The following is a 22,668-nucleotide window of genomic DNA, read 5'->3' on the forward strand; positions in this document are numbered from 1 at the left end:
ACCTCTGGGGTACACTCTTGGAAACACTTTCACTCACAGGAGCTTCTGAAAGCAGAACAACCTTTTTGTGTGGAAATCCCTTTTTTAAGTAGAGGGAGGGCTGAGTTTACAGACCCTACTTTCCCTATCCCTGTTGAATACTTTTGTCTCTATGAAGGGCTTGGAGGACGTCCAGTAAGGTGGCATCAAAGTGGGCTGATGGTTTTGCTCATCACTTCGTTCATTTATACTACAGAGAAAACCAATGTCTGAAAAAGAGCTAGATAATCCTTCCAAAACCTTTTTTTGCAGTATTAAGATGTCTGCGATTATTTATCACCATGATGATTAATACCACACAACCTTCACTAAAAATAACATTTGGAAATGATATATATTCATAGCTATCCTGAAATTATTCTGTTTTATACCTCCTTGTACCGGAAAGGGATATAGTTGATAATTTATCTACACAAAACATCTATGCAAAATTCATACCTTCACATAGAGATGCCGTTTGTGTGTGTCAGTGTCTGCATGTGTTTCTATTATAAAGAAAATATATTCTCTCATTTTTTCCCATTGTGAGCTTAATGATTGGAGAGGAAATAATTTAATCCTTCTCTGAATCTACTTTTTCAAAATCAATTAATTCTTAATTCTAATTGCAGTTCTTCCAAACCATTAGTACTTTTTCTTCATTAAACAGTGCAAACCATTCACTTTGAAATGGACTATATTTTCCAAGAGAAAAGCATGAGTTAGTGTTTTTCATACTGTTTTGTCTTAACACTTTATGCACAATGTATATTACATACACTGGGGCAGTCAGATATATTTTCACTTTTTATTTAATGGTACTGCAGGGTCACTATTGCCACACCTACACAAAGAAAGAGAATTTAAGATAATAATGTCTTTTATTTCCCAATGTGGTAAGCTAGTCACATTGCCCACCCAGCCCAGAAATAATGAGACAAGACACAGGTTGTTGGGTTTAAAACTTGGGCCACAACTTTATTAACTATTTAAAGCTATATCCCCCAAAATACAAGAGGGCCTGCCATAGTGAGATATTCTTTGATGTCCAGATAATCCTAAATCTCTGGACATTTTCCGACAGCAGGGTGAGCTCCTATTTCTGAATCCTACTGTCTGCTGCCTTCAGGGGCTCTGTGAAATGGCATCCCCCAACCAACTCCTCCCACTGAGCCTCGTGACCCAAAGCGTGCAGCTGGCTGGGAGATCCTACCATGTAAAACCATCTCCCATCTGATAGCCGATTGTCTTGACCTGACTGAAAGATGGCCAAATTTTTGGCACCACATGTCAATCATGAACTCACCAAAATGTTTTCATTGCACTACCCACCAAGGAATTGGGCTATTTAATACATCCCAAGCCTGCCACCCAAGCCGAAAATTTTGGCTCGGAGGCCTCCTTGCAGATCCCTCAGAAAAATTTCCATACCCAACTCAGACAGATGAACACCATCCCTTCTGAATAATTCAGGCCAATGACTGGTTATGTCAGCATGTTGAATGACTGATCCAAGTCCAACCTCATTGTTCAGTCAATTCCATGATTCACCCTGCGCCTCGAGTGATCAATCAGACTACAATTGCAATCGGCTCTCCATACAAGCCTGGGAATAATATTAGACCAGATTAACTTCAGTAAAGGATACTTGCCCCTTCATGGATTGCTGCCTTGTCGTGGCGAAGGGGCTTGAGCAACTCAGAGAAGCTATGGGCTATGCCGTGCAGGGCCACCCAAGACGGACAGGTCATAGTGGAGAGTTCCGACTAAAAGTAATCCACCTGGAGTAGGAACCGGCAATTCCACTCCAGTATCTTTGCCAAGAACGTCCCATGATCAGAAACAAAAGGCTAAAAGATATGATGCTGGAAGATGGGCCCCTCAGGTCGGAAGGCGTCCAACATACTACTGAGGAAGAGCGGAGGACAAGTACAAGTAGCCCCAGAGCTAATGAAGTGGTTGGGCCAAAGCCGAAAGGACGCTCAGCTGTGGACGTGCCTGGAAGTGAAAGGAAAGTCTGATGCGGCAAAGAAAAATATTGCATAGGAACCTGGAATGTGAGATCTATGAACCTTGGCAAGCTGGAGGTGGTCAAACAGGAGATGGCAAGAATAAACATTGACATCCTGGCCGTCAGTGAACTAAAATGGACAGGAATGGGTGAATTCAAATCAGATGATTACCATGTCTACTATTGTGGGTATGAATCCCGTAGAAAGAATGGAGTAGCCCTCAAAGTCAACAAAAGAGTGGGTAAAGCTGTTATGGGATACAATCTCAAAAATGATAGAATGATGTCAATACGAATCCAAGGCAAACCTTTCAACATCACAATAATCCAAGTTTATGCACCAAACTCCATTGCTGAGGAGACTGAAATTGAACAATTTTTTGAAGATTTACAACACCTTCTAGAACTGACCCCAAAGAAAGATGTTCTTCTCATTCTGGGGGACTGGAATGCTAAGGTAGGGAGTCAAGAGATAAAAGGAACAACAGGGAAGTTTGGCCTTGGAGTTCAAAATGAAGCAGGGCAAAGGCTAATAGAGTTTTGCCAAGAGAACAAGCTGGTCATCATAAACACTCTTCCAACAGCACAAGAGGCGACTCTACACATGGAAATCACCAGATGGGCAATATCGAAATCAGATTGATTATATTCTCTGCAGCCAAAGATGGAGAAGCTCTATACAGTCAGCAAAAACAAGACCTGGAGCTGATTGTGGCTCTGATCATCAGCTTCTCATAGCAAAATTCAAGCTTAAACTGAAGAGAGTAGGAAAAACCACTGGGCTACTCAGGTATAATCTAAATCAAATCCCCTATGAATACACAGTGGAAGTGAAGAACAGATTTAAGGAACTCGATTTGGTGGACAGGGTGCCTGAAGAACTTTGGACAGAGGCTCGTAACATTGTACAGGAGGCAGCAACAAAAACCATCCCAAAGAAAAGGAAATGCATGAAAGCAAAGTGGCTGTCCAAGGAAGCCTTACAAATAGCAGAGAGAAGGGAAACAAAATGCAGGGGAGATAGGGAAAGTTACAGAAAATTGAATGCAGACTTCCAAAGAATAGCAAGGAGTGACAAGAGGGCCTTCTTAAATGAACAATGCAAAGAAATAGAGGAAAATAACAGAAAAGGAAAAACCAGAGAGGAAAATTGGAGATATCAGAGGACCCTTTGGTGTAAGGATGGACATGATAAAGGACAAAAATGGAAGGGACCTCACAGAAGCAGAAGACATCAAGAAGAGGTGGCAAGAATACACAGAGGAATTATATCAGAAAGATTTGGATATCCCGGACAACCCAGACAATGTAGTTGCTGACCTAGAGCCAGACATCCTGGAGAGTGAAGTCAAGTGGGCCTTAGAAAGCCTGGCCAGTGGAGGTGATGTCATTCCAGCTGAACTATTTAAAATCTTAAAAGATGATGCTGTTAAGATGCTACATTCAATATGCCAGCAAGTTTGGAAAACTCAACAGTGGCCAGAGGACTGGAAAAGATCAGTCTACATCCCAATACCAAAGAAGGGAAGTGCGAAAGAATGCTCCAACTACTGCACAATTGCACTCATTTCACACGCTAGCAAGGTTATGCTCAAAATCCTACAAGGTAGGCTTCAGCAATATGTGGACCGAGAACTCCCAGAAGTACAAGCGGGATTCCGAAGAGGCAGAGGAACTCGAGACCAAATTGCTAACATGCGCTGGATTATGGAGAAAGCCAGAGAGAGAAAGCCAGGAAGCAACAGTTAGAACTGGATATGGAACAACAGATTGGTTCAAAATTGGGAAAGGAGTACGACAAGGCTGTATATTGCCTCCCTGCTTATTTAACTTATATGCAGAATACATCATGCGAAAGGCCGGATTGGAGGAATCCCAAGCTGGAATCAAGACTGCCGGAAGAAATATCAACAACCTCCGATATGCAGATGATACCACTCTGATGGCAGAAAGTGAGGAGGAACTAAAGAACCTTGTAATGAGGGTGAAAGAGGAGAGTGCAAAAAACGGTCTGAAACTCAACATCAAAGAAACTAAGATAATGGCCACTGGCCCCATCACATCCTGGCAAATAGGAGGGGAAGATATGGAGGCAGTGACAGATTTTACCTTCTTGGGCTCCATAATCACTGCAGATGGAGACAGCAGCCACGAAATTTGACAGAGGTGTGGCGTTACCAGACTACGCCAGGGGGCGCTATGGTGAAATGAACTGCTCAGAGATGAAACCAAACAGACACTGTTGTAGTGTAGGTAGAATTATTTACATTAAAGTTCATATATACAGGTACAAAATACAACTTCTCTTGGTCTTTACACAGTCCTGGTCTTTCACAGTAGTTCTTCAGTTTGCAATAGTAAATTACAGGTTCAGTATCCAAAGATTGTTACCAATATAAATAGTCCAGCATCCACGAAGTCTTCTCCTCTCACCACGGAGATAGTCTTCCTCCAGGACCTTCCTCTTGCAATGTAGCAAGTCTTCATCCAGCGATGCAGCATAAATTTCTTTCACAATCAATGAAACTTATCAACCAAATAAACAGCTCTCAACTACACAACCACCAGCTACCCAACAACTTGTGTCTGCTAGCTTAGCTAGCTTTATTCTTGGTTGCTCCAATTAACTTGGTTGTCCCACAGCTGTCTCAATTAACCCAGCTGTATTACTTTGGTACATGTTGCTCACTAAATTCTGATCCTGTTATAACTTATCTACTGAATTGCAATGAACAATTCCTAAAGGTTGAATTGAGACCTGTCAATCTCCTCCAATTGTTTAGAGCAATTCTGTTACATATTTACTTACATTTTGCATTGCTTCTAGCATATACAGAGTTCTTTTTACATTCGTATATATATTATATCATTCCCAACATTTCACAAGCTTTGTCATGTTTAGTTGGCCCCAATACTTTAGTCAAACAATCAGCTTTATTATTTTCTGTTCCACAGTATACTAGTTCTATTAACCCATTTTCTATACTTTGTTTAACATACTTGATATCCGTGTGTTTTGATCTGCTCCTTACATTTGGTGAGTTTGCCATTTGTATGACTGCTTGATTATCTTCAAACACTTTAATTTGTGATTTTATATATACTCCCAGATCTTGTGCCAATTATTTATAGAAAATTAAATCTGTACATAATTCAGATAATGCTGCATATTCAGATTCAGCAGAAGACAATGATATAAATTTTTGTCTAGCTGTCTTCCAGCTTACCAAACTTCCTCCCAAATGCACTGTCACGCCTGATGTTGATCTTCTGGTTATTAAATCAGTCCCATAATTAGCATCGGCATAAGCAGTAATAGAAAGTTCTCCCTCTGGTTCTAAATTTAGCTTTTTATTTTGTGCCTCCTTTAAATACCTTAGTACTCTTTTTGCTGATTGCCAGTGCCTTTCATTCGGTTTGCTCACATTCCTTGATAATAAGTTCACAGCTATAGATATATCTGGCCTTGACCATCTACTCAAATATAGTAAGCTGCCTATCAGTGATCTATATATTTTAATATCACATTCTGGACCATTAATATGTTCTTTCTCAAACTTAATGTTCATAGGAGTTGCTGCACCTTTACAATCTTCCATCTTGTATTGTTTTAGGAGTTTTAATATTTTACTCTTTTGAGCTATTTTAAATCCTCTCTCACTTCTTTCTATTTCTACTCCTAAGTAGTTACTTATTTCTCCTAAATCTCTTAATTTGTAGTGTCTCTTTAACATTTGAATTGTTTCTTCAGCTTCTTTCTTATCCTTGGTAAATATGGCTAAATCGTCAACAAATACTAATATTATAGCTTGTGTTTTCTCATTTATGAATAAACAAAGTTCTGCCTTTCCTTGCATAAAACCATTATCTTTTAAAGTTTTGGTTAAATGTTGGTTCCATTCATGGCCACTTTGTCTCAGACCATATTGTTACATAACAGCACTGATGTTACCTGTCTGTCATGGGTTTGGAGGGAAAGTTCCATCCTATGGGGAGTGGAAGGCGGGACATCAGGAGGAGGGGCTGTACTGTATAAATATGTGATGCCTGTGTGGTGAAGAGGAGATGCTGAGACAGACACTGTGAGACACTGGGTGGTGACGAAGCAGCAGCTGGGGAAGAAGAAGCTGTTGTGGGAGTCTGGGTGTCTGACAGGGTACTACTGTGTGTCAGAGTACCAACCTGAAAGGTTCAGGGGTCTGTTGGTTAGCCAGAACTGATGGGTTCAGGGTCTGTGCTTTAAGTTAAAGGTTCTAGGTGAACCAAACTGTATGCTGGTGTGTGTGAAAATAAGCCACGTTACTTTAGTTTATTCACCTGATTGTTTTATTTACCCTGTTTGTATTTAAAATAAACCTTATTCTTTTATTGTTTAAAAATCCATCCCTGGTCTGTGAGACTTATTATAGGGAATGGTTGGTGGCAGCTTAGTGTAACTGTGTGACATATCCCAGTAGGTCTGGGTTTGTCACATTGATTGGTGTCCAGCGTGTGGGATACGACTGGTCCAGTTGTCCAGCGGTCCAGCAAAGCCTTGGCAAGTGTGCCCAGAGCAAGGGGGGTCTAGTCAGGGACAGTCTGAGGCGCGTAGGTAATCTTCTAGGTGTACCTCACGGGGAGGTGCACTAGTAGAAGAACGTGCCAACTGGGGAGACTTAGATTAAGGTGCTCTGAGGCAGCCTGATTTTGGCGGGAAAACGCTGAGGCAAAACTGCGTAGCAACAGCGAGCTAGCTTGCCAGCTGAGAGGCCCAGCAGAGGGGGGTAGGCTCTGACTCGATACTGTTGCAAGTAGTGCTGAAGAACAGCAGCAATCTCTAGGGAGAGCTGGTTCTGAGGCAAGAAGGAAAAAAAGTGGTCGTTTTATTTTGAGGCTTGACTTTTTAAAGCAGCCTGTTCTGAGGGGGGGTATGCCCTTGACTCGAAGCCAAGTAGCAGACATGAGTGAAGTGAAAGACCCCCAGATTGACCAAGGTTCTGAGGAGGAATTTGGCTCAGTGCAAGGTGACAGCACAGGAGAGCAGAACCCAGAACTTAGAAAATTGATCCTAGCCCAACAGCATGAACTGAGGGTGAGGGAAATGGAGGAAAGATTAGAGAGAGAGAAAATGGCATTTGAATTAGAGCGAGAGAGAGAGAGAATGGAGAGGGAAGAAAGAATGGAGAGAGAGAAAATTGCTCTGGAAAAAGAAAGGATGGCGTATGAGTTAAGAAAACTGGAAATGATGAACCAGAACAATAATAATAATAGGGATTCTGAGGGAGGCCAACTGTCTAAGGCTGACCTGAAGAAATTCCCTGTGTACCACAAGGGAGATTGTCCTGAGGTGTTCTTTTCCTTAGTGGAAAGAGCGTTTGTGGACTTCTCAGTGAGGGAAACTGAGAAGATGACCATCATGCGGTCTTTAATCAGTGGTAGCCTGGCTGAGGTTTATGCCGAGATGCCTGAGGAATTGATGAAAGATTTTGCAGAGTTTAAAAAACTGGTGTTTGCAAGACATGGGATAAATGCAGAGCAGCTGAGACAAAGATTCAGGTCCCTTACCAAGAAGCCAGAACAGACTTTTACCCAAGTGGGGGCCCAATTGGTGAGGCTGCTTGAGAAATGGCTATCGCAGGAGGGAATAGAGACCTATGAGCAGCTTAAAGACTTGATAGCCCTGGAACAGTTCTATTCAGTCCTGCAGGGGGAATTGAAATTCCAGGTGAGGGAAAGGAAACCGAAATCTGTGGCAGCAGCCGCAGAGATCGCAGATTTTATCTCCCAAATAAGAAAGCCCTTGGGTGAGGGGAAATCTGTAGGTAAACCCAAAGAAACCTACAGCAAGTACTCTCAGGGACCAGGGAAAAGCCAGCAAGGGGGAGGGGCCCATGGTGAAGGGAAGCCCTCAGGCATGAAACCAAGACCTCAGATTTTGGAGGGAAAACCAAAACAAGATGAGAGAGAATCAAAATATACCAGAAAATGCTATTTCTGTCAGGGAAAGGGTCATCTAATCTCAGAGTGTGAGAAATTAAAGCAGCTAAAAGGAATGGTGCCTCAGAATTCTAGTGGGACCAAGCCAAAAGCTGTGTTCTGTGTCCAGAAAGAGCAAAGCTCATTGTCACAGAGGGAGCCTGTTGCCATGACTACTCAGTCTGGAACAGCTACCTCTGCTGATCAGGCTGAGGAAAATGGTCCTCTTATGGAGGTGAAGCGCTGCTTGCTGATAAAAACAGATTCTCAGTTGTTTGAGACAGCAGGGGTGGACGTAGGAATACTTGACCGTCAGTATAGGGGACTGCGGGACACTTGTTCCCAGGTAACCCTGTGCCATCCAGATATCATCCCTAGGGAGTTTATAATCCCAAATGAGAGCATGAAGGTGGCAGGGATTGAGGGGCAGATAATCTCTCTGCCAGTAGCAGAGGTACCTGTCAACTTTCAAGGCTGGAGGGGAGATTGGCGGATAGCGATTTCATCGACTCTGCCAGCAGCCGTGCTCGTGGGAAATGACCTGGCTGAACATGTGAAACGGGTGCTAGTGATTACACGCTCACAAGCCACCACAGGGACAGTTCAGGGGGGTAATGATGAGCCAGAGACGGAGGCAGAGGGGAGTTCAGAAGCTGTGGTGGAAACCTTAACCACAGACAGCAGATTTGGACAGGAGCAAAAGGCAGACGCCACTCTCCAAAAGTGTTTTGAACAGGTGACTGACGCCCAGCTAACACCTGAAACCCCAGTGAGATTTCTGGAGAAAAAGGGGATTTTATATAGAGAGACCTTGAGGAACATCTCAAAAGGGGGAGATGGGATCAGAAGTCAGCTGGTGGTACCTGAAAAGTATCGCCCCATGATCTTACAAAGGGGTCACTCTGACATGTTTGCTGCGCACTTAGGAGTGAACAAGACACAGCAGAGAATCACACAGAATTTCTACTGGCCTGACATAGGGAAGCAGATCAGGGAGTTCTGTAAACAATGTGATGTGTGTCAAAGGCAGGGGAATAACCGCGACAGGACCAAAGCAAAGTTGTGCCCTTTGCCTGTGATTGACACTCCGTTCAAATGCATAGGGGTGGATATAGTGGGACCTTTGCCCAAGGCCACAAAGAGGGGGAACAGGTTCATCCTAACAATTGTGGACCATGCCACAAGGTATCCTGAAGCCATACCCTTGACTAACATTGAGACTAACACAGTGGCCGATGCTTTGGTGGGGTATATGTCCAGGATGGGATTTGCCTCAGAGATAATCACAGATTTGGGAGCATCGTTCACATCAAAGCTCATGAAACGCTTATGGCAGATCTGTGGAATTAAGCACAAGGAAACCACTGCCTATCATCCTGAAAGTAATGGGTTAACTGAGAAGTTCAATGGGACTCTAATGCGCATGATTAGGGCTTACTTGGCAGAGAATCCAAACAATTGGGACCAGAAGCTGCAATCCCTTTTGTTTGCTTATCGATCAGTGCCACAAGCCAGTACCGGGTTTAGTCCATTTGAACTTCTATTTGGGAGAAGGGTGAAAGGGCCCCTTGATTTGATCAAACAAAATTGGGAGCAGATCACCCAGGATGACCCACAAGACGTTGTAACATACATAGACACCTTGATGAATGACCTAAAGCGAAATCTAGAGCTGGCAGCAGAAAACCTGCAAGCTCAGAAGGTCAGACAGAAAACATGGTATGACCACAAAGCTAGAGAGAGGCACTTTGACCCAGGGGAGGAAGTGCTTTGGCTTAGGCCCTGCAGAGAGAATAAACTGCAGCTCAAATGGGCAGGACCATATAGGGTCATTTCCAAGATGTCAGACCTGAACTACCTAATAGAGCAGGAGGAGAACCAAGCAAGGAGGGTGGTTCATGTGAATGCCCTAAAACCCTACTACAGAGGGGAACAGAGGGTTTTATTCGCGATAAAAGCAGCTGAGAGTGAGGAAGCTGAATTACCCTTCTGGGAGGGTAGAGGGGAAGTAAAATACAACCCAGAGGAGGTCAAGATCAGTCCTGCACTCACCCAAGACCAGCAGCAAGAACTAAAAACGCTGCTTAGTAAAAATCAACAGGTGTTTTCCAACAAGCCGGGGATAGTGAAGGGAGTGATGCATCGGATCCACACAGGGGATGCACCCCCGCAGGCAGTATCCCCATACCGAGTAACGGGACCCTATAGGGACAAGGTGCGGAAGGAGCTGGACGAGATGCTGAGGGAGAACATAATCGTCCCCTCTTCTAGTCCTTGGTCCTCTCCGATAGTCCTTGTGGACAAGCCTGATGGGAGCATTAGGTTTTGTGTCGATTACAGGAAATTAAACCGTGTAACCACTCCTGATGCCTACCCAATGCCCAGGCTAGACAACCTGATTGAAACCATAGGGGGTTGTCGGTTCATCTCATCATTGGACCTGGTAAAGGGATATTGGCAATTAAGAATTGATCCCAGGGATCAAGAAAAAACTGCCTTTTGCAGCCCTTTTGGTCTCTATGAGTTTCGAGTCCTGAGCTTTGGTCTCAGAAATGCACCAGCCACATTCCAAAGGCTGATGGACCAGACCTTGGCAGGGCTTAGTGACTTTACAGTGGCCTACATTGACGACATAGGGATCTTCAGTAATACCTGGGAAGATCACCTGATACACCTGGAGTTAGTGCTGCAGAGGTTAAGTGCAGCAGGGCTAACAGTAAAGGCCAGCAAGTGTCAGCTGGGTAGCCCAGAAATAAAATACTTAGGTCACATGGTAGGGGGAGGAATGATAAAACCCCTGGAGGCCAAAATAGAAGCTGTTCGTGATTGGCCTAGACCCAACACCAAGAAAAAAGTCAAATCATTTCTTGGGTTGGTGGGCTACTACAGAAAGTTCATCCCGAGGTTTAGCGAGATTGCGGCTCCGCTGACCGATCTGACGAGGAAGAAGGCTGATGACCGCATCCCGTGGACCAGCGACTGTGAGGCGGCGTTCCAGAGGTTGAAGGAGGCGTTAATCAACTATCCTGTCCTGCGTGCTCCAGACTTCGACCGGGAGTTCATCATCTACACCGATGCGTCTAACAGCGGGGTAGGAGCAGTTCTGTGCCAGGAGGATGAGAATGGTGACCAGCATCCAGTGTCCTACCTGAGTAGGAAACTTCAAAAAGGTGAGAGACATTTGGCAACCGTGGAGAAGGAGTGTTTGGCCATAGTCTACGTGATCCAGAAGGCCAAGCCTTACATCTGGGGAAGACATTTTGTTCTGTGTACTGACCATTCACCATTGCAATGGTTAAAGACGATGAAAACCCACAATAGCAAACTTATGAGGTGGGCTTTGAACTTACAGGACTATGACTTTGAAGTGAAGGTGGTCAGAGGGTCAGTGAACTGTGTTGCTGACGCCTTATCAAGAAGACCTGAAGACTGAAGACGGCGAAAGAACATGGACTATATGTATATAATGAAAACAAAAAGTTAAAATGTACCTGGTTTTGAATTTGGTTGGTATTAATAAAGGTAAATTGATGTACTGTATATGGTAAAATGTTTAAATGCATATTTGCTATGGTTAACTTGGAGTGTAAGTATATGTAAGTATTATATGGTATGTATAAATGTTGTTGTGTATTTTATGCAGGTTGTTTTTTTGGTGAAAAGCACTTTTAGCTTTCCCCCTACAAAACAACTTATAAAGAGGGGAGGTGTTACATAACAGCACTGATGTTACCTGTCTGTCATGGGTTTGGAGGGAAAGTTCCATCCTATGGGGAGTGGAAGGCGGGACATCAGGAGGAGGGGCTGTACTGTATAAATATGTGATGCCTGTGTGGTGAAGAGGAGATGCTGAGACAGACACTGTGAGACACTGGGTGGTGACGAAGCAGCAGCTGGGGAAGAAGAAGCTGTTGTGGGAGTCTGGGTGTCTGACAGGGTACTACTGTGTGTCAGAGTACCAACCTGAAAGGTTCAGGGGTCTGTTGGTTAGCCAGAACTGATGGGTTCAGGGTCTGTGCTTTAAGTTAAAGGTTCTAGGTGAACCAAACTGTATGCTGGTGTGTGTGAAAATAAGCCACGTTACTTTAGTTTATTCACCTGATTGTTTTATTTACCCTGTTTGTATTTAAAATAAACCTTATTCTTTTATTGTTTAAAAATCCATCCCTGGTCTGTGAGACTTATTATAGGGAATGGTTGGTGGCAGCTTAGTGTAACTGTGTGACATATCCCAGTAGGTCTGGGTTTGTCACACATATAAGCTTTTCTTTAATATCCAGCATTTACCTTCATTTTCAATGCCTGGTGGTTTTTCCATATAAATTGTGTGTTTCAGGTCAGCATATAAATAGGCTGTTTCTATGTCAACATGCCTGGTCATGAGATTATGTTTGGCTGCATAGGTTAAAACAAATCTCAATGTCTCTGGTTTTAGAGCCGGTGCAAAAACTTGATCATAGTCGTTTGATGTTTGAGCATACCCTTTTGCCACTAGCCTTGCTCTATACCTCATATTACCATAGGCATCCACCTTCCTTTTAAATACCCATCTGGATCCAATTACTTTTGATTTTTCAGGCAGTTTCACCTCCTCATAAACTTTTAGTTGTTTTAATGAATTTAACTCTTTCTCCATTGCCTCTTTCCATTTTATTTGTTCCTTCTCAGGCATATTGCATATATCATCATATGTCTCTGGTTCTGCTACATTGAGACAGTAATAGGTCTCAGGCTTGTACCTGTCTGGAGTTCTTCTCTCTCTGCTAGACCTCCTAGGTAATTCCCTGTCCTCCTCGAGAGTTTCCCTCTCTTCTGAGTTGGATGGAATTTCTGTATCAGATTGCATTTCCACAGGTTCTACTTCTCTTTATTTCCTGCTCTGTTTGAGAGTCACTATCATCTCCACTATCCTCACTATTTTTATTCCTTTCAGGCAATTTAATTATTGTTTCTGGGGGTTTACATATTTTGTCCCAGTTACTGTGCTCGTTAAATGAAGCATTGCTACTTATTACGAGTTTGTTGGTATTTGGCAATCCAAACCTAAATGCTCTCCTATTTTGTTGGTATCCTAGGAAATACATTAATTTGGCTTTCTTTTCTCCCTTTCTCCTTATTTCTTTTGGGATGTGAACCCATGCAGGAGATCCAAAAACGTGTAAAAATTTTAAATTTGGTTTTCTCCCAGTCCAAATTGTGTAAGGTATGTTGTCTATTCCACTGTGCCAAAGAATATTAATATAAAAATTTGCGCACAGTATAGCTTTACCCCAATATTTCTCAGACAGTTTACTCCCCCTAATCATTGCCTCAGCCATATTCTGCAGAGTTTGGCCCCTTCTTTCAATGAAGGCATTCTGAGTAGGTGTATAGGGAGCGGCTCTCCTGTGAGTAATACCATTTTTTTAAAATATTGCTTGAAATTTGGCATTGGTAAACTCCGTTCCATTGTCAGTTTGTACCATCTTAACTTTTTTTTCTATTTTGCGCTCTACAAATTTGAGCCATTTTTCAAACTCTACATGTACTGTACTTTTATCTTTCATGAGATAGCAGAATCCAAACCTGGACTTTTGGTCTTGGATAGAGAGAATGTATCTAGCTCCTCCTAATGATGCACATTTGGGTCCTATTACATCAATTGACACCAAATCTAATATATTTTTCACTTGTACATCACTATGTTTCATTATTGGAGCTTTCTTACTCTTGGCTAATTGACATGCTTGACAATTTACATATTCATTACATTGCTTTAAATTAACTCCTACTGAGTTTTCAATTGTTTTTCTCAGTGTTTTGTAGTTTGCATGTCCTAGTCTTTGATGCCATAAATGGATACAATCTTTGTGTATACATTTGTTCTCATAGACATTATTAGCCCTAGTACAGTTTAGTCTATATAAATTATTTCTAACATAGCAATTCAATTTTTCATTGTTCTTGCTAGTTATTATACATTTATCCTCATGGAAAGTGCTGATAAACCCATTCTTTGCTAATGAACTCACAGAAAGTAAATTATGCTTCAATTTTGGAACATGTAAAACATCTATTGGTTTAGCTATATAAGGCAATTTAACTTTACCTCTTCCCAGTATTTTAGCACTAATACCATCTGCTAAGCATACTTATTGGTTGAATACAGGTTGGTAGTTAAATATTAGCTTCTTGTTCTTACACATGCTGGCTGTTGCTCCAGAATCAACAATCCACTCTTCTTGTTGTTCAGAGTTATAAATTTCCTCAGTTAGGTTTAGTGTTTCTCTCTTGCGTCTTGTTTGTTTTTCTTTTTCTTTCTTAAATTTACAATCTTTTATCAGATGTTTTCTTGAGCCACAGGAAAAACAGCGTTTTCCAGAATGAATGTTTGCAGCTGTGTCCACCTCCTCCTCACTTTCTTTCAGCTTATCACGGTGATTAGTGAGTTTGGAGTCTCGGAGTTGTTTGTTATCTTTCCTCTTTTGCTCTTCTTCCAAAAGTTTGCTCGTTATATTAATTACTGTCAGCTCTGCTTGAGGAAGAATTTCCAAATTGGTCACCAGCTGACCATATGACTCATCTAATGAAGACAGAATAATAAATGCTTCCTGTATTTCTGTAAATGTGATGTTCTTTTCTCTTAAGTCCATCAACATTGACTTCATTACCTCTAAATGTTGAAGCATACTCCCTCCAGCTTGCAGTCTAGTTCGAAAAAGTTTTCTGGCAATTTGTATCTGGCTTCCAACGTTATCTCTTACGAAGAGTCTCCTTAAATCCTCCCATGGCTTCTTTGCTGAGTTTTGGCTTCTCAGGTGGATAAGAAGACGGTCCTCTAGAGTTAACCCAATAATCACCAGTGCTTTAAAATTTAGCGCTCTTTTTTCTTCATCTAGCACTGCTGGGGGATTTTCTACTATGTCCCATAATGCTTCCTTTTGTAATAGCAATTGAACCTTCTGCTGCCAAGTTGAATAATTCTCCCCATTCAACTTCTTTATGCACAGTCCAGCCATAGACATTTCGTTGGCCATTTTTACCACAGACTGTAGCCACACTACTTGGCTCTCTCTCTCTGGTCAGCAGTTTCTTCAATAGATTCTTAAATTTATATCTGGATGCAGTCTGGTGCGCTGTCTGGGCCCATAACCAATTGACAGAGGTGCGGCATTACCAGACTACGCCAGGGGGCGCTATGGTGAAATGAACTGCTCAGAGATGAAACCAAACAGACACTGTTGTAGTGTAGGTAGAATTATTTACATTAAATTTCATATATACAGGTACAAAATACAACTTCTCTTGGTCTTTACACAGTCCTGGTCTTTCACAGTAGTTCTTCAGTTTGCAATAGTAAATTACAGGTTCAGTATCCAAAGATTGTTACCAATATAAATAGTCCAGCATCCACGAAGTCTTCTCCTCTCACCACGGAGATAGTCTTCCTCCAGGACCTTCCTCTTGCAATGTAGCAAGTCTTCATCCAGCGATGCAGCATAAATTTCTTTCACAATCAATGAAACTTATCAACCAAATAAACAGCTCTCAACTACACAACCACCAACTACCCAACAACTTGTGTCTGCTAGCTTAGCTAGCTTTATTCTTGGTTGCTCCAATTAACTTGGTTGTCCCACAGCTGTCTCAATTAACCCAGCTGTATTACTTTGGTACATGTTGCTCACTAAATTCTGATCCTGTTATAACTTATCTACTGAATTGCAATGAACAATTCCTAAAGGTTGAATTGAGACCTGTCAAAATTAAAAGATGCCTTCTTCTTGGGAGGAAAGCAATGACAAATCTTGACAGCATCTTAAAAAGCAGAGACATCACATTGCCAACAAAAGTCTGAATAGTCAAAGCTATGGTTTTCCTGTTGTGATGTATGGAAGTGAGAGCTGGACCATAAAGAAAGCCGACCACCGAAGAATTGATGCCTTTGAATTGTGGTGCTGGAGGAGGCTCTTGAGAGTCCCCTGGACTGCAAGGAGAACAAACCAATCAATTCTAAAGGAAATTAACCCTGAGTGCTCCCTGGAAGGACAGATCCTGAAGCTGAGGCTCCAGTACTTTGGCCATCTCATGAGAAGAGAGGACTCCCTGGAAAAGACCTTAATGTTGGGAAAGTGTGAAGGCAAGAGGAGAAGGGGATGACAGAAGATGAGATGGTTGGACAGTGTCCCCAAAGCAACCAACATGAATCTGACCCAACTCCGGGAGGCAGTGGAAGACAGGGGTGCCTGGCGTGCTCTGGTCCATGGGGTCACGAAGAGTCGGACACGACTAAACGAAAGGATACTTGAAGAATCAACGACTTGCCTTTTCTAATAGCTATGTCATTCCCACCCAAATGAAGCGCCATTATATCGGGGGGAGGGTGCATGCTCGAAATTTGCTAGGGCCAGCTCCAATACCCCTCTTTTCCTTCCATTCTAGAGAGGCCGTACCCCCGAAACCTAAATTTTGTCCCCAACCTGTCCACAAGGCATGTTTCATGGCTCAGTGGATATAGCTGTGGCCATACACCACCACTCACAGCTGGGAGGAAGCTGCTATGAGTCCTGTAAAAGAAAAGCAGAGTCACGTCTATCCTGGGAGGGAACGTACATACATTTTAAACTTGTGTGACAACCACCTTCCCAGTCTCTTAATTTGATCATCGCCATAAGCCAAAGCTACAACAGTAGATGCTGCCCCTATCCAAAATGAATGGGTGCCAAATTTCCACCTAACGATGCCAGCTTCACGAAGGCCATGAAAAGTGACCACCCAAAATTGATACCATGTAAGGGGAGATCCATCACTGTGGCAAAATAAATTCCCTCCAGAATTCCCTCTCAACTGAACAAACTTGGTGAGAGCTTTAACTGGGCAAAGCTCTTTTACAGAATGGGGGCCCAGATTATAATTTGTCACTTTCCATACTAATCAGTTTTTGATTGGCGGATATACAACAGAACCCCATCTTCAGAAGCCAACAGGTTCTCCATCTGCAACATGGAATGTGAATTATCAAATTTGGATGCTCTCACCCCCAAAAAGTAAGAATTGTAGAAGAGCTCTCAGTCTTCTCACTGCCAAGGGAACACCCAGTTCCATTGTGAGGATTTGAAATGTTCTCATGAGGAAATAACATTTCCCTGATCCAGGCTTTCCCAAGAGAAAATACGTAAATTTGGAGCTGGAAGCTACCTTCCCTTCAGTTACCTCCTTCTACATCTTCCTTCTCACTACCTCTTCCATACCTTCAACAGACTTTAAATTGCTTGCCGAAGTCACATATCTATTACCCTGAACAGGGATTCTAAATCCCAATGTAAAGCCATTTAGCAAATAACTACCAGATTCACAATCCGGGTAAAGCCATGGCCAGGCCGCCAGTACCTTCTTTTCCTTAAATCACTCCTTCTCCATACAGTACAGTGGGGTCTTGACTTAAGAACGGCTTGAGTTAAGAACATTTTGACTTAAGAACCAGTCTCATAGGAAAAAATTGACTTGACTTACATACTTAAATTTGAGTTAAGAACTGAAAAAAACCACGTGGGAGGCAGGGAAAGTGCAAAATTTGAACTTTCAGTTAACTGTTGGCCAGTGAAAAGGGTGCCTGTCTGCTTCCTCACTCCTCCCAGCGTTTAGAGAGTGGATTGGGAGACAGTCTTCAGACTGCCTGGTACTGCCTGGACTGTATTTTCCCTGCCTTCCCTGAACCTTTCTTGACCTAAGAAAAAAAGAAACAAAATATCCCCCTCTAGTGGTCGAAGGCGGAATAGCAGCTTCCCATTAGTTTCTATGGACGGAAAAGAGCAGATACGGATCAAATGGTTTTCAATGCATTCCTATGGGAAATGCAGATTTGACCTGAGAACTTTTTGACTTGAGAACCGCCTTCCAATATGGATTAAGTTCTCAAGTCAAGACCCCACTGTATCTTCCTCCTTGTGGCCTTTCTTTTCCTCAACTTTTCTATTTAAAAGCTCAATAACGTCCACTTAATTGCCTCATCAAATTTTCTCAATAGTGGCTGGTAGAAGGTGGTCCCTGAAGTGTAAGGACTGGTCACTGCAGGGCAAAGAACTTCTAGGAACAGAGTTGTACCCTGTATTTGGAATTACAGAGTAACTAAGTTGCTGAGAAACCTCAACAAAACCAGGATTCTGACAAGGTGAGAGCCAAGCCATCCATTACTTTGCAGCCGAAAGAGGTCCAACCAAAGTGGAAGGGCCAAGCCCAAAGCTATTAGGCAGTGCACTAGGGACTGGCAGAAAAATTCCAGGTGGATTGACCATACCCCAAGGCCACATCCCTTCTGTGTGTGGTGTAAAGTGTGTAAGTGTGGACTCACCTGGGGGTACAACTGCTGTATTTGTTGAACTGGCTGAAGGCAAATCGGACCCTTGCAGACTGGTGCCAGGAATGGCACCCTCCAAGCCCATCTGCCTACTGGAGGGCACACTCGACCCTGCGTCCATGAGCTCCTCCACCGGCTGTTCTCTTGACAGTCCAGGGTATTAGTCACTGGCCCTCGAGCGCATTCCTCTTCACTCCTGACAGTTGCAGTTGCAGTTGCAGGCTCACCTTGTACTGAAGATGCCACCCCTGCTCCTGAAGCTGCAGAACATTCTTTCTTTAAAAAAGCAATACAGGACATCATAATGTCACCTAATTGCCTCAACTCAGCCATTCTATGGGCTTTGGAATCCCTGCCTGATCTCCTGGGTGTACCAGCACTAGAAGCCTCCCTGGCAAGAGCCATTTTCTTCTCCAGCTCACTCAACTGAGCTAGGATAGCACTGTAGTCGGGCCACTCATCTTCATCAGATGAAGAAATTACAGGAGGCACCCTGACTGGTGCCTTGCACTTCACTGGCTGTTTTCCCTTCCTACCACCCTGTCCTTTTTTTAAATTGATGTCACAGATGCTGTTAGTTATTCATATATTTTTATTTATTATTATTATTCATTTAAGAAACTATGATTGTTTAACTGATTTAATTAATTAAATTGTCTATTTAATTATTTTATTGTCTATTTTGTCTATTTTTTTAAATTTATCTATTTATTTAGTATGCTACAAAAATTTAAACAGCAGCAAATCTGCAAATGAGCGGGGACAACCCTTCTGGCTTACGTACTACTTTAAAAAAAAAAAAATTAACTGTAGTTCAAATCAACTGGCCAGCAGGTGGCACTGCGGCAATTAAATACTGGCTCCTTATCAACTACACTATCTTATGCCATTTATTTTAAAACAAAACCTAAAACATAAGGAGAACAAATGTGGAGGGTGGAGGGAAGGGAAAGGAAGGAGGGGAACATATCTCTCTACTGCTTTCTCAATGTAATAAATCACTTACCCAGTAAATGAATCAGCTGCTCCCACAATTTAAATTAATATTTATCACAGATCCTTTAAACATGTAAATAAAAAACCCATCCAATGCCCAACAAAAGTATTTATTGTTAAAACTACAGTGGTGCCTCAACTTACAGATGTTCCCACTTACAAAAATTTCGAGTTACGGAAAGCTCCGGTCGCAAAATTTTGCTTCCACTTGTGGCTGGAGCTTCCAATTATGAAAAGAAAAAGACAGGGGAAAGGAGCGGGAAAATTAAATTTACAGTACCAACTATTGGTGGCGAAGAGGCTGCTTCTTTGTAGCTCTTTTGCCCCAACAGTTAGGGAAAGGGATGTGGTGTGGGTGGCCCACAGCCAGGAGGCTTGACCCTCCTGGGTGCTCTGGCAGTGGTAGTGCGGGTGGTGGAGGCAGCAGTTGCCCAGCGCCGTGAGGCTTGAGCGGGCTGGGTTTCTTCGGCCACTTGCCTCCTGGCTCGCCGCCCACTCACTCTGCGCCGCCCTCCACCATTTGAATTTCCCACCATGGGCCCACAGAGGGTGGCACGGAGCAAGCGGGAGGCGAGCCGGGAGGCAAGTGGCCGAAGAAACCCTGCCAGCTCAAGCCTCCCCGCACTGGGTGACCATGGCCGGGGGTGAGCAGTCGAAGCACCCTGGCCAGGCTCAAGCCTCTGGGCAGCGGCGGTCACAGGGGCAGTGGAGCCAGGGCCAGGAAGAAGCAGTGGAGGTAAGGTGCTGCTTTTAACTTTTTACTGTTTTGGGTGGCTTTTGCAGGGTGGGATCGGGCTGGTGGAGTTATGTTTTTAGATTTTTTTTTTACAGGCCCAGGGGCTTGCAGTGTTTTATTTTTGGGGGGGGGGTATTTTTTTTCTTTCCTTTGCCTGCGGCTGGAACAGATTAAATGGTTTTCAATGCATTCCTACGGAAATTTTGACCTATGGCCACTGTTCCAATATGGATTAATTCCGTAAGTTGAGGCACCACTGTAGTAAGATTCAACACTCATATCACCCCCACGGCTGAAGCCAAATGTAAAGGAAGGCAGGGTGGATCAACAGATAACCCCCCCCACACACACACACACAATCAACAGCATAACAGTCAATAAAATACAAAAGCAACAAACAGTTTCAAACTAAATATGAACAGGACAGTGCATAAAAAGACTTAAGATCAGCTGGCTGGAGTGATCTGATTGTCAGGAGAGGGAAGAGCCATGGTCGAGAAAGTGAAGCTGCTCCTTCTTGCTTGGCTATGAAGCAAACTCATTGCTAAAATGGCAGCAAAGAGGCTGCTGTGGAGGATCCAAGTCTTCTCAACGGCACCCTTGCTCCTCCCCTCCGGAAACAGCATCACGCCTGTGATGTTCTGCATCCGAACAGGCAGGCAAAGCCTCCCCAACATGGCGACTTTGCGCACCTCGAAGAGGTCAGTCTATTCAGAGCCCTTCTTCCAGATTCTTCTGAATACAGTCTATATTTATACTAATAATTATAAATTTGTTTTATTACTGATAAAAATAGTTTCACTAAAACATAGTTACGAATATAAAATAAGAATTAAATCAATAATTGTATAAATATGTAATTTAAATTAAAACATTTTGACACATCTGAATTAAAGAATACAACCTCAACAGTAAAAGAAACTAGTACACTCAATTAGCAGCCTGTCCCTAGCAGGCTGTCTATGAAAGAAGGCATGGAGAGGACATCTTAGCCTTCCTTAGCAGAGAGTTCCAAAGCCTGGGGCAGGTCAGAGAGAAGGCTGTCCATTGCATCCTCACTAAACAGGATTCTGGTGGTACTGAGACTAAGAAAATGGTCTCTCCTGCAGATCTTAAGGAGGACAGTCCTTAAGAGAATTCATTTTTTTAAAAAATCTCGCTTATCAATGTGAGATACTGTGCTTCTCTATCCGCAATTCGAAACATCTATAGATATTAAATAAATAAATATTCAGTAAATACTGTGCTGCTCTTTGTCTTCAGGACATAGCTTGAGACGAGTGGCTTTAGGACTTAACTGAAACCACTGATGTTGGCAGTGTGGTAGCCACTGGTCCAATGGCTGTGGCCCAGCTGGCCCTCCTTTCCTGGCATGGCAATTAGGGAGGGTGTTGGGGCATACCAGAAGGCTGACACAGTTTGGGTGCATCACAGCGGTGCAGTGCTCCTTTTTTTGGGGGGGGGGGAGATACTGCACCTCTGTTTTTCTCCTTCTGATAGAGCATTTAGTTACATGGGATGAATAAGAGTTATATATAGATTTTAAACTACACTCCTAACCCCAGTGTTATTGAAGGGAGAAGTGTACTTTCTCCTCACACTGATCTATTTGAAGAATGTGATTTTAAACTGCACATACCAAAGATGGTCAGACCTAAGTCTTTCCTCTCTGTGAGCTGAAGAATATTTTCCACTGGAAAGAAATGTTCTGCACCATTTTCTAAAAAGAGGGTCCCACCCTTAAATAGCTACCATTTTGCTCCCTCCATAGTGCTCTCTACCTTCTGTCATGCACGGCATTGCGGTAATGGTACAGTGGGGTCTTGACTTGAGAACTTAATCCGTATTGGAAGGCGGTTCTCAAGTCAAAAAGTCTGTAAGTCAAGTCTCCATTGACCTACAGTGCATTGAAAACCGATTAATCCCATAACAGGCCGTTTTTGTTCCATTTTGGTTTTTTTCTGGTCTGTAAGTCAATTCTCAGGCTGCAAGTCAAACCTAAATTTTGCGGCCAGAGAAGTCTGTAACTCAAAAAGTCTGTAAGTCAAGCCGTCTGTAAGTCAAGGGTCCACTGTAGTAATTTTATCAGCACCATGAAAAAAAGATGCAGAATTTTTGGAAATAATGCTACAAAGTGGCCATTTGTTTCTAGGGGAATTTAAAAAAAAAATAAAAATAAAAAGCCTTAGAATCCTTATCAGCAAAATGTTTCGTGAAATATGTTGGCTTAGTATTTCTTTTCATTCTCCTGGTTTTAGAACCTTCACCTGGATTTCTCAAAGTTATAATTTCTAAGGTTTATTGCAGATACATTTAATCTCTACTGAATACTTCCTTAGACTGGGAACAATTCAGTTAACCCTGGAATTGTTCAACTGTAGGTATGTGTAAGATGGAGGGGGGGGCACCAGTCATCATTAGTCTACAACAGCATGAGCCCTAGCCAGCATATCCATGTGTGAGCAATGAGGAAAACTACAGTCCAAAACATTTAGATGGCCACTTATTCCCCATCCCTAGTTTAATAATTACACTTTAATTGGAGAAGCCCAAGATTAAACCTGCAAATGTATATCTGCATGTGTCTGATCACTGACCCATGGGCTGGCCACAAGC

General features: G+C 42.8%; 1 protein-coding gene across 1 annotated transcript in view; it reads left to right on the plus strand.

The window, feature by feature from the left end:
* The first annotated feature begins 5,953 nt into the window (after positions 1-5,953).
* LOC144588723 (uncharacterized) overlaps positions 5,954-22,668 on the plus strand; it is a 168,474-nt gene continuing 151,759 nt past the window's right edge. The window contains exon 1 of the mRNA XM_078392042.1: positions 5,954-6,819. The gene's annotated coding sequence lies outside the window, so the exon portion shown is untranslated. The remainder of the gene's footprint in view (positions 6,820-22,668) is intronic.

Source organism: Pogona vitticeps, chromosome 1 (assembly GCF_051106095.1).
Source record: "Pogona vitticeps strain Pit_001003342236 chromosome 1, PviZW2.1, whole genome shotgun sequence".
Classification (NCBI taxonomy): Eukaryota; Metazoa; Chordata; class Lepidosauria; order Squamata; family Agamidae; genus Pogona; species Pogona vitticeps.